The sequence below is a fragment of the Myotis lucifugus genome, unplaced genomic scaffold (assembly GCF_000147115.1).
Source record: "Myotis lucifugus unplaced genomic scaffold, Myoluc2.0 scaffold_176, whole genome shotgun sequence".
NCBI lineage: Eukaryota > Metazoa > Chordata > Mammalia > Chiroptera > Vespertilionidae > Myotis > Myotis lucifugus.
The window spans coordinates 1,475,379-1,485,386 of record NW_005871224.1 but is presented as its reverse complement, the minus strand read 5'-3'; the positions used below and the strand labels follow the sequence as shown (position 1 = coordinate 1,485,386).

The 10,008-nt window shown below is 42.3% G+C and overlaps 1 pseudogene; it reads left to right on the top strand.

Annotated features, from left to right (window-relative positions):
- Positions 1 to 644: 644 nt before the first annotated feature.
- LOC102420358 lies at positions 645 to 9,530 on the top strand (annotated as a pseudogene).
- Positions 9,531 to 10,008: the final 478 nt, after the last annotated feature.

Here is a 10,008-nt window from a genome sequence, read left to right as displayed (position 1 = left end):
CAAAGAGATTATCAACCAACAACAGTTCTCTGATTTTTTTTTCAAGCTTCTCTTTTAATTTTTGAATATACTCAGTGGTCTTTCAGTCAAGGTTTAACAACTGACTTTCTCTACAAAGATAAATTTTAAGTCAATAAACATATAAATAAATACCTTAATTTATAGTGTTTGCCAACTTCTCTGGTGTAAATACTCCTGCCACAGCCAGTCTCAAGCTACCAACATGATACTGCTGAACATGGAGTTGGGAAGAGATGCTCACCATCAGCTCTGGTGAGCTAGCATCAGCTGCCTTGAGCACATCACTGATTTTAAACATATTTGAAGTTATATTCTGGTGTCTGAAGTGTGTGGGTCTGTTTTTACTATCTATTGTTTCTACTTGTTTACACTCCTGGTGCTGTGCTTCCTTTTCTCTGTGTGCGATTTTTTTGTTTGTTTGTGAGCTATACATTTCTTTAGAACTTTATTGTAGGTGACCTTTAAGTTCTTGTGTAAAGTTTGGTTCCACTAGTGTCTGATTAACTTCATGTCTGCTACTTCCTGGAGAACCTACTTCAAATTTGTAACATCTTTAAATTCTTTGCTTGATTTGTTGTTGGTGTTTTGTTTTGTTTTGTTTTGTTGTTTACTACTTAGGTAGCATGAATTCAGGCTCAGACATGAGTCAGGACCCCCTGATGATGACAAATTCTCAGGTGAGATTTTTTTTCTTCCCCTACACTCAGCCCTAAGATTGAGATGGACCAATTTCATAAGCTGTTTCTTCTGTCTGGGGTCTAGCTCTCTGAGGCATCTATTGTTAAATTCTCACCTTGGGTGTGCCCTAGATTGTGTCCGGCTCTTACGTCTGCTGCAGCCTTTTAAGGGGAAGCTCAAATTCTCCAGAGTTTGGAAGAAACCCTCCGGAAAAAGCTGGCTTTGGTGAGTGCTCACCACCCAGCATCCCTGACTTCAGGTCTCTGGGGGCTCTGTTGATCCCTTACCTTTGTGCTAGATCAGCAAAGTGTTGAAAAGATGCATTTGAGTCTTTTATCCAGCCTTTTAGTTGCTCTAGTGGGCTGAGTATTAGGGTATCTAATCCTCCATAGCACTAGAATTAGAAGTCTCCTTATCACTTCTAATGTATAAATGATCTCAAGGCATTTGAAATTTACTAGAATTTTTTTCTTAGTCCTCCTCTCCTTTCTTGAACAAAGTCCATTGGTTCCCCAGACAGTAAAAGCTTGGCATAATTTCTAGTATTTGATATAACACGATAGGTGCTATAGTTCCTTCTAGAACTCTTTATGACAAACTTGCATTAAGTAAACAAACTTGCATAGATAGCTTTATCTTCACTCTCTATCTTCACTCTCCTCCCGCTCCATGCAATCTGTTTCCAGGTCATTTAATTATACGACCAATACATTTCTGGAGTCTCTCATCCACCTTCCTCCTTCACTGCTGCCCAGCCTACATTCTAACCCTTGATTCAAATCCTCCCAATGAGCTCTCATCTAGCTTCCTATGTGACACGTTATTTGGCAGTTAATCTTCCCGACAATCCTATGATGTAGGTACTATTATCATTCCCATTATAACGATGAAAAAGCTGAGGCCTTGCCCTAACCGGTTTGGCTCAGTGGATAGAGCGTCGGCCTGCAGACTAAAGGGTTCCGGGTTTGATTCCGGGCAAGGGCATGTACCTTGGTTGCGGGCACATCCCCAGTAGGGGGTGTGCAGGAGGCAGCTGATCGATGTTTCTCTCTCATCGATGTTTCTAACTCTCTATCCCGTTCCCTTCCTCTAAAAAAAAATCAATAAATAAATTAAAAAAGATAAAAGAAAAAAGAAAAAGCTGAGGCCTTATTCTTTTGGAGGTGAAAGCACCACTGAGAATTTGTGGAGATATTCATGGACAGCATACAGATTAACTACGATTATCTGACTATGGAGGTTTCCCACAAGGAGCCAACTATCTTTTCTTAGGAGAGAATGTGGATAGAGGAAAGTAGTCTTTGCAAACCATTTGTTTGCTATTGGCTTAAAAAAGTCAAATTTCCAGAGAACTTCTTTCTCTTAAGAGGAAACCATGAGTGTGCTGGCATCGATCGCATGTATGGGTTCTATGATGAATGCAAACAAAGGTTCAATATCACATTGTGGACGACCTGCACAGACTGTCCCAACTGCCTGCCTACAGCTGCCATTGCAGCGAGGAGGTCTGTTGCCATGGAGGACTGTCAGCAAACCTGCAATCGAGGAAGCAGAGTTGGAGAGTTATGGGACCCACCGATGTCCCCCATACAAGTCTGCTCTGTGATCTGCTGTGGTCTGACCCAGAGAAGGATGGCAAGGCTGGGGAGAAAATAACTGGTGTTCCCTTCACATTTGGAGCTGAATGGATATGATTTTTTTTTCTAAATGACGATAGGTAACCCTATTCTCAGTCCCAGATTGTTGTGGCAATTCTGATCATGCTGGTGGAATGATGAGTGTGGATGAAGGTAGGATGTGTTCATTTCAGGTGCTGACATCATCTGGAAAGAAAGCTAAGTACCAGCCTGGTGGGCTGGACTGAGGAGGTCCTGTCACTCCACTTCAAACAGTTAATTCACTGAAGAAAAGGTGAAGAAAGGAACTGTGTAACATAACCACCAGATTTGTTAAGAACATTCTTCATAACATATGTGTGCACTATACATCCATCCAGCCATTTGACACCCTTTAAGATGTCACACCTTTAACTTAAGGAGACTGATAAAGAATCTTATAATTTTTTTTCTAATAGAAAGATGTGCTGTACTATATCATAGTAAGTATACTCTGTAATAATATGCAACAAAGTTAAATCCAAATTCAAAATTACCCAATAAGTTACATCTTCACTTATCACAGTTTTTAAAGTTGAGAAGCAAAAAAAAAAAACTAGATAAGACAGTTAAACCAGATGAAAGCATGATGGTCCATCTGCATGTGGTTTTAGTGATATGTCACTGTGTAATTACATTGAGCTTGTTTTGTTTGTTTTTGATAGAATAATGGCAACTCTTTTAAACTTTTTTCCCTAAACATTAAAAAAAATTATTTATTGGTGTGTGTGTGTGTGTGTGTGTGTGTGTGTGAGAGAGAGAGAGAGAGAGAGAGAGAGAGAGAGAGAGAGAGACATTGATTTGTTGTTCCACTTATTTATGCATTCATTGGTTGATTCTTGTTTGTGCCCTGACTGATGATCGAACCCACAACCTTGCTGTATCAGCACAACACTCTAACCAGCCAAGCTACCCAGCCAGGGCTTTTCTAAACATTTTAAAAAGTAAAATGTGGGCCCTAGCCGGTTTTGCTCAGTGGATAGAGCATTGGCCTGCGGACTGAAGGGTCCCAGGTTCGATTCTGGTCAAGGGCACATGCCAGGTTGCTGGCTTGATCCCCAGTGGGGGGTGTGGAGGAGGCAGCTAATCAATGATTCTCTGTCATCATTGATGTTTCTATCTCTCTCTCCCTCTTCCTTCTTCTCTGAAATCAATAAAAATATTTTTTTAAATAAATAAAGTAAAATGTGGGATGAGCTCTGAAGATATTCACCAACTATTATTTTCTTGTTTACTTACACACCTTATTACCATAAAAAGAAAAACTTATGCCTCATTACCATAAAAAGGAATTCTAGAGATTGATATTTTTTAAAATACGCAAATTGTCCAATCTGGTAACTTAAACAGTTTTGGGCAAACTTTACAGCTGATAGTGAATATTTTGCTTCGTATAGACATTGCCACCGATTTGGATTTGTGTACCCTGGTTTTTAACTGCTCTATGGTGCAGCAGCACTTCATTTAACTCATGTAGTATTAATTACCCAACTAGCCGGTAATGTGATTACGTGGTACCTTGGCGTTAGGTTTTAATTCTCATCGAACACTTTTGGGCAGGCTTGACTTTCTGGTAACACCCTTACCTGCATTAATTTTGTTTTTTGGGTTTTTTGTTTTGTTTGTTTTTAGATCCACAAAACATGAGAATCCTTTTTTGAGAAGCCTTAGAAAGCTCCCATTATCTCTTTTTTCCTCCCTCTGTGTAAAGGATGTATTTGAATGAATGTTGGTCAGTGGGACATTTTGTCAGCTATGGCTATGGGGTGCTTAATGTCTAATATTGCCATGTGGATATAATTGTAAGGCTAAGGTCACTGAAGAGTTTTATTTTTATTCTTCATGATCAAAGTTCATATGACATTGTATAGACACGTTTTGTAGCAACAATTACTGTACGTGATCCAGGGTTTATTGCAGCATTTCTTTTCCCGTTCTCTTTTTCCTATGGGTTAGTATGAACAAATAGCAGGAGTACAAAAGTGAGCATAAAGATTTCATAAAGAGAACTTAGAGGACACAGGTTTGTAATTTTTGGATGTCATTAGAAAAGCTTTTACGGAGCACTGTCAAATCTGTAAGCTTCGTAGGGATGGACATCATTTTTATAATGCCCTTCTATATGTGCTACCATGGATGTGAAATTCCTGGCGTTCATATCGTCTTTTAAAGTGTTACATGGAGAATTCTGTTAACTGACATTGTATGAATTGGCGTATTGTATTACTGCAAGAGATTTGATTTTTCTGTACAGTGCAAAGTTCTTTCTAGTGCATACGTCTTTTTTCCTAGTTCCATTTTGTTTTAAATGTAGTTTTCTTGTTTAGTAAAAGTTGTCTATTTGATATGGGGAAAAAAGCTGAGGCTTATAAAGGTTAAGTAAGGGTCCCAGGGCTAGTCAGTGGTGGAAACTGACTCCACACCGTGGTCTAACCTAGAGGGTAGCTCTTCGCCACCACTCTCTACTAGTAAATGTGGTTTTCTACTTTCAGCCTCATCTTCTCTAATTCACTATCCTCCACAGCAGCTAGAGGGGTCTTTCTAAACCGCAACACTGATCATGTCCTGTCTCAGCTCAGATCCCTCCGGTGGTTCCCTACGGCCTTGGGACAAAGCATCGGCTCATATCCATAACCTCTACAGCCTCATCTCCCGTCGCACAGAATCGCCCCTCACCCCATTCGCTCTGCTGCAGCCACATCGCAGCCCACTCCCAGCCACCACGGCATTTCCACCCTTCCGTGACTTCAACTCACACTGTTCTCCAGCGGCATACATAGTATCCTCTTTTTCACTCGGAGAACTCCTACACATCCTTCACTACTCAGCCCAAATGTTACCTAGTAGAAGACTTTCCTGACCTCCCCCAGGTAGAATTAGTCATTGTGTCCTTCACTCTCTATATAATACGTTGGCAGGCATTCTTGGCCTTTGAGGATTATGAGGGCCAGAAAAAGTCAAGTAAAAGCATACCCAGTTAGAATGGGACTAGAATTTTACAGTTAATATCAAGGAGGATAAAAAAGGATTTGATTGAGGTGAATGAAACTTAAAGAATTCTGTACGAATTCTTAAACTAAACAGATGATGAACCAAGGACTGATATCCTATATAATAAAACCCTAATATGCAAATCAACCGAATGGTGAAACGACTGGCGGAATAACTGGCAGAACGACTGGTCACTATGACGCGCACTGACCACCGGCAGTGGCGATCAGGGGGCAGGGCTGGCCAGCGGGGGGCGGGGTCAGCCAGCAGGCAGCACCAGGCCACCACCCAAGGTGGGTGCTAGCGGGGGTTGGGGGAAGACGATTGCCCTGCCCACTGGTCGCCCCAAGATGGCCTGGATTGCCAGCCAGGCCTAGGGACCCTACCCTATATATTGGGAACAGTCTCTTAGATTTAAAAATTAAAACCTGGCAAGACTACTCTAACACTGAAAAAACAGGATGATGCAGCGATGACATGCATGGACTCTGGCTTGCACATTTTGTGGTCAGCCCTGATTCTGACACTTATAACTGTGTGACAAAGCCAATTACTTAACTTCTCTCTGCTCCAGTTTTTCCACCCTTAAGATGGAGAAAATGGTACAGCTGGCTCAGAAGAATCATGTTATGTACTGCTTTTTATAATCAAGGTAAAAAAAATGTAGTTGCCCATACAACAGCAAGATGCCTTTCACCTATATGAAAAGTATGGTCACTGGTGCATGCAGCATCCCAGATTGCGAGAGGGATGTCCAACTGCTGGTTTAGGCCCAACATCCCCTGAGGGGTCCCGGATTGTGAGAGAATGCAGGCCAGGCCATGGGACCTCCCTGCCCCCATGCACGAATTTTGTGCACCGGGCCTCTAATATAATTTCTCTTTGGTGTAATTTCCTGACAAAAAAAAATTTTAAGCATGATATGACATCCTTTTCTTACAAGTTCCATACCATGATCACACAGAGTCAACTTTGCAAAAATATAAGATACTTCCAGTTTCCCAGCAGGCCTTAGTATTTTCATAATGAAATTATTCTCTTTTAAGCACCTGTCCTGTCTTCTTTGCAATAATATCCTCTTCTTTAGATGTTTCTTGGTCTAAGAATTACATCAGCCAGATGCTCATTTGTTGATATAGTTGGGGGTGAGTAGTTCTCCAACATCACTTACATCAACTTTAGGAAAATCTATAACTTTGCAAGAATTGCAATTTTATTTTGCAAAGGGTTGCAAACACTCAGACAGACTGACCAACACCCAAAAAAGAGGATGTTGATGTGATGAACAGAGCAGACATTGGCGTTCAGCTGGTCCATGGTTGTGTTAATTCCAATTGGGCCAATGTCAGTTTCCCAGGTCTAATAATGCCCTGCAGTTATGTGAGATGTTGCCATTGGAGGAAGATGGGTGAGGAACACAGCATACCACTTGGTGCTATTTTTGCAACATCTTATGGGCTTATAATTTCAAAATAAGAGTTTAAAATATTATAAAAATATTTCACAACCAAGAGGAGCCTAAGGAAACACGGAGACTAAATGCATGAGAATGAAGCATGATAATTAAACTTATAAATAACCAGATACTTGATTAAAATTTCCTTGTACATCACTTTTTCTTTCCTTGGCAGTCTCATCACCATGTGGGGAGAACGCGTTTTAACTAAATACTTGGGTTTTCACTAATCCTTCCAAGGAATTCTAATTATTTATTTAACCACAGTAAACCCTCAATTTTGCAAATCTCAATTTAACAGACTTCAGATTTAACAGACATACAGACAAAATTTCCGGTCCATATGTCATATGTGAACATTAATACCCTGTTAATTTTAAATGCTTTTTACCATGATTTGCTTATAATTAAATTAACAAGTTGTGGTTTTTTTGGTTATTAGTTCATTGTTATTTTTAACAAATTTTAGCAAATAGGCCATATGCTGGAAAGAACACTTGTAATTTTGCCAACATAAATAAGTATTACATATCTACAACTATAATCTAATCTATATATTTAAATCCAAGAGTAACAGTTTGTAAACAGTGTTTGGCAAATGATTAGCACATGATCACACCACATCCTGGTTCTGTTGTTGAGTCACATGACTTTCTGCAGCTGTTTTTATTTTTAATACTAGAGGCCCTGTGCACAAAATTCATGCACTCAGGGGAGGGGCCGTTCCTCAGTCTGGCTTGTGCCCTCTCGCAGTCTGGGAGCCCTTGGGGAATGTCTGACTGACGGCTTAGGCCTGTTCCCCGCACTGCCACAGCAGTCAGACTTCCTTAGCCAGCTGTGAGCCTGGCTTCTGGCTAAGCAGCGCTCCCCCTGTGGCGCTCCTGCATTGAGTGTCTGCCCTCTGATGGTCAGTGCGCATCATAGTGAGCAATCGTTCTGCCATTCAGTCTATTTGCATATTAGCCTTTTATTATATACTAGAGGCCCAGTGCATGACATTTGTGCACTGGCGCTGGGGGAGGAGGGGTGTCCCTCAGCCCAGCCTGCACCCTTTCGCAGTCCAGGAGCCCTCAGGGGATGTCCAACTGATGGCTTAAGCCCGCTCTCCACAGGGAGTGGGCCTAAGCCATCAGTTGGACATCCTTAGCGCACCTCGGAGGCGGGAGAGGCTCCTGCCACCACTACTGCGCTTGCCAGCCATCAGCCCAACTTTTGGCTGAGCAGCGCTCCCCCTGTGGGAGCACACTGACCACCAGGGGGCAGCTCCTGTGTTGAGCGTCTGTCCCCTGGTGGTCAGGGCGCATCATAGCGTTCCATCATTTGGTCGATTTGCATACTACCCTTTTATTATATAGGATGATATTTTGATTGATTTCAGAGAGGAAGGGAGAGGGAGAGAGAGATAGAAACATCAATGATGAGAGAATCATTTATCAGCTGCCTCCGGCACACCCCTCACTGGGGATCGAGCCCGTAATCTGGGCATATGCCCTTGACCAGAATCAAATGCTGGACCCTTCAGTCTGCAGACTGACACTCTATCCACTGAGCCAAACTGGCCAGGGCTCTGCACTAAGCCATGCCCCAGCCATGTGTATTTTATTTACTTGCGGTGACTGGTGAGTGCATGCATTTACTAGATCTATTCAGTATAAATTTAAAATTCCAATAACACGTATAGAAAATTTTCTGTGAAATTAAACTTTTCATACATATTTAATTTTAATCACACAAATGTGTCCACATAAGGAAAAACAGGTAAAATAACCAATTGGTCAATTTTTTAACATACACACTTGGAAAACCTACTTTATTATATAACAGACGTTCAGCTTTATTAGTCTGTTATTGTCGAGGTTTTACTGTACCCACCTTCTCCCGCTGGACTGGGAGCTCCTGCAAGCCTGTCAAACTCGCCGCCGGCAGGCCGCATGCCTCGTTTAAACGAGGATCTTAGTCATCTTTCTGTTTCGAATGCCATCACAAGGCCAGGCATAGATCAAGCCTCAGATAAACACTTAGTGAGTGAACAAGTGAATGAAGATGTGAACAAAGGAACCGAAAGACTGGTTTCTAATTTGGCCCCGGCACAGCGAAGCCCTGGGAAGGACTGTGCCAGTGATGCTTCCCGTAGAGGTGGTTTGGCTTGAGCTGCCCATGGAACAACAGTGAGGATGGGAGCCTGCCCAGGGGATATGCTCAGCTTGCTCTTGGCAGATGCAGGCAGGTGGTGCTCACCCGCATGCCCCTCCTGGCTCCCCCATCGGTGAGCAGCGCTTGGGGAATTTCAGGAGCCGTATGCTTGGGGAAGCCCAGTTTGGGGTGAAGCCAACTCCGCTGCCCCCTGGAAGGTGCCACCAAGCTACGGATCACCTCTTTCCCAAGCTGCCCAATCTCAGGCGCAGTCTGGGGGTCCCCTGGGAACCAACAACTTTGTCTTCAAAGGGGTATCAATTCTTGTGCTCTCCTTGCCTCCTTTCTTCTCCCTAAAACTGATGAAAAATAAATTCTGCTGCCTACATGGAGTCCGTCCTCCTAGAGCAGTGGTTCTCAACCTTCCTAATGCTGCAACCCTTTAATACAGTTCTCCATATTGTGGTGACCCCCAATTTCATTGTTACAAATTGAACATAATTAAAGCATAGTGATTAATCACAAAAACAATATGTAATTATATATGTGTTTTCCGATGGCCTTAGGTGACCCCTGTGAAAGGGCCGTTCGACCCCCAAAGGGGTCGTGACCCACAGATTGAGAACCGCTGTCCTAGAGGCAACTTAGGGAAATTTTCAAACATCATACTGCACATACTGCTTAACAACTTGATTTTCACATTTTTCTCTTTATGTATTTTGAACATCTTTCTATGTCCATTCATGCAAATCTCCTTCAATCTTTTTTTAAAATATATTTTTATTGATTTCAGAGAGGAAGGGAGAGAGAGATAGAAGCATCAATGATGAGAGAGAAGAGAATCATCGATCAGCTGCCTCCTGCACGCCCCACACTGGGGATCGAGCCTGCAACCCGGGCATGTGCCCTGACCGGGAATCGAACCATGACCTCCTGGTTCATAGGTTGATGCTCAACCACTGAGCCATGCTGGCTGGCCTCCTTCATTCTTTTTAATAGCTGTATGGCATGGAATGGATGTGTCATTGTTTACCTAACCAATTCCTCTTAACGATCACCATTGATGTTGATTTG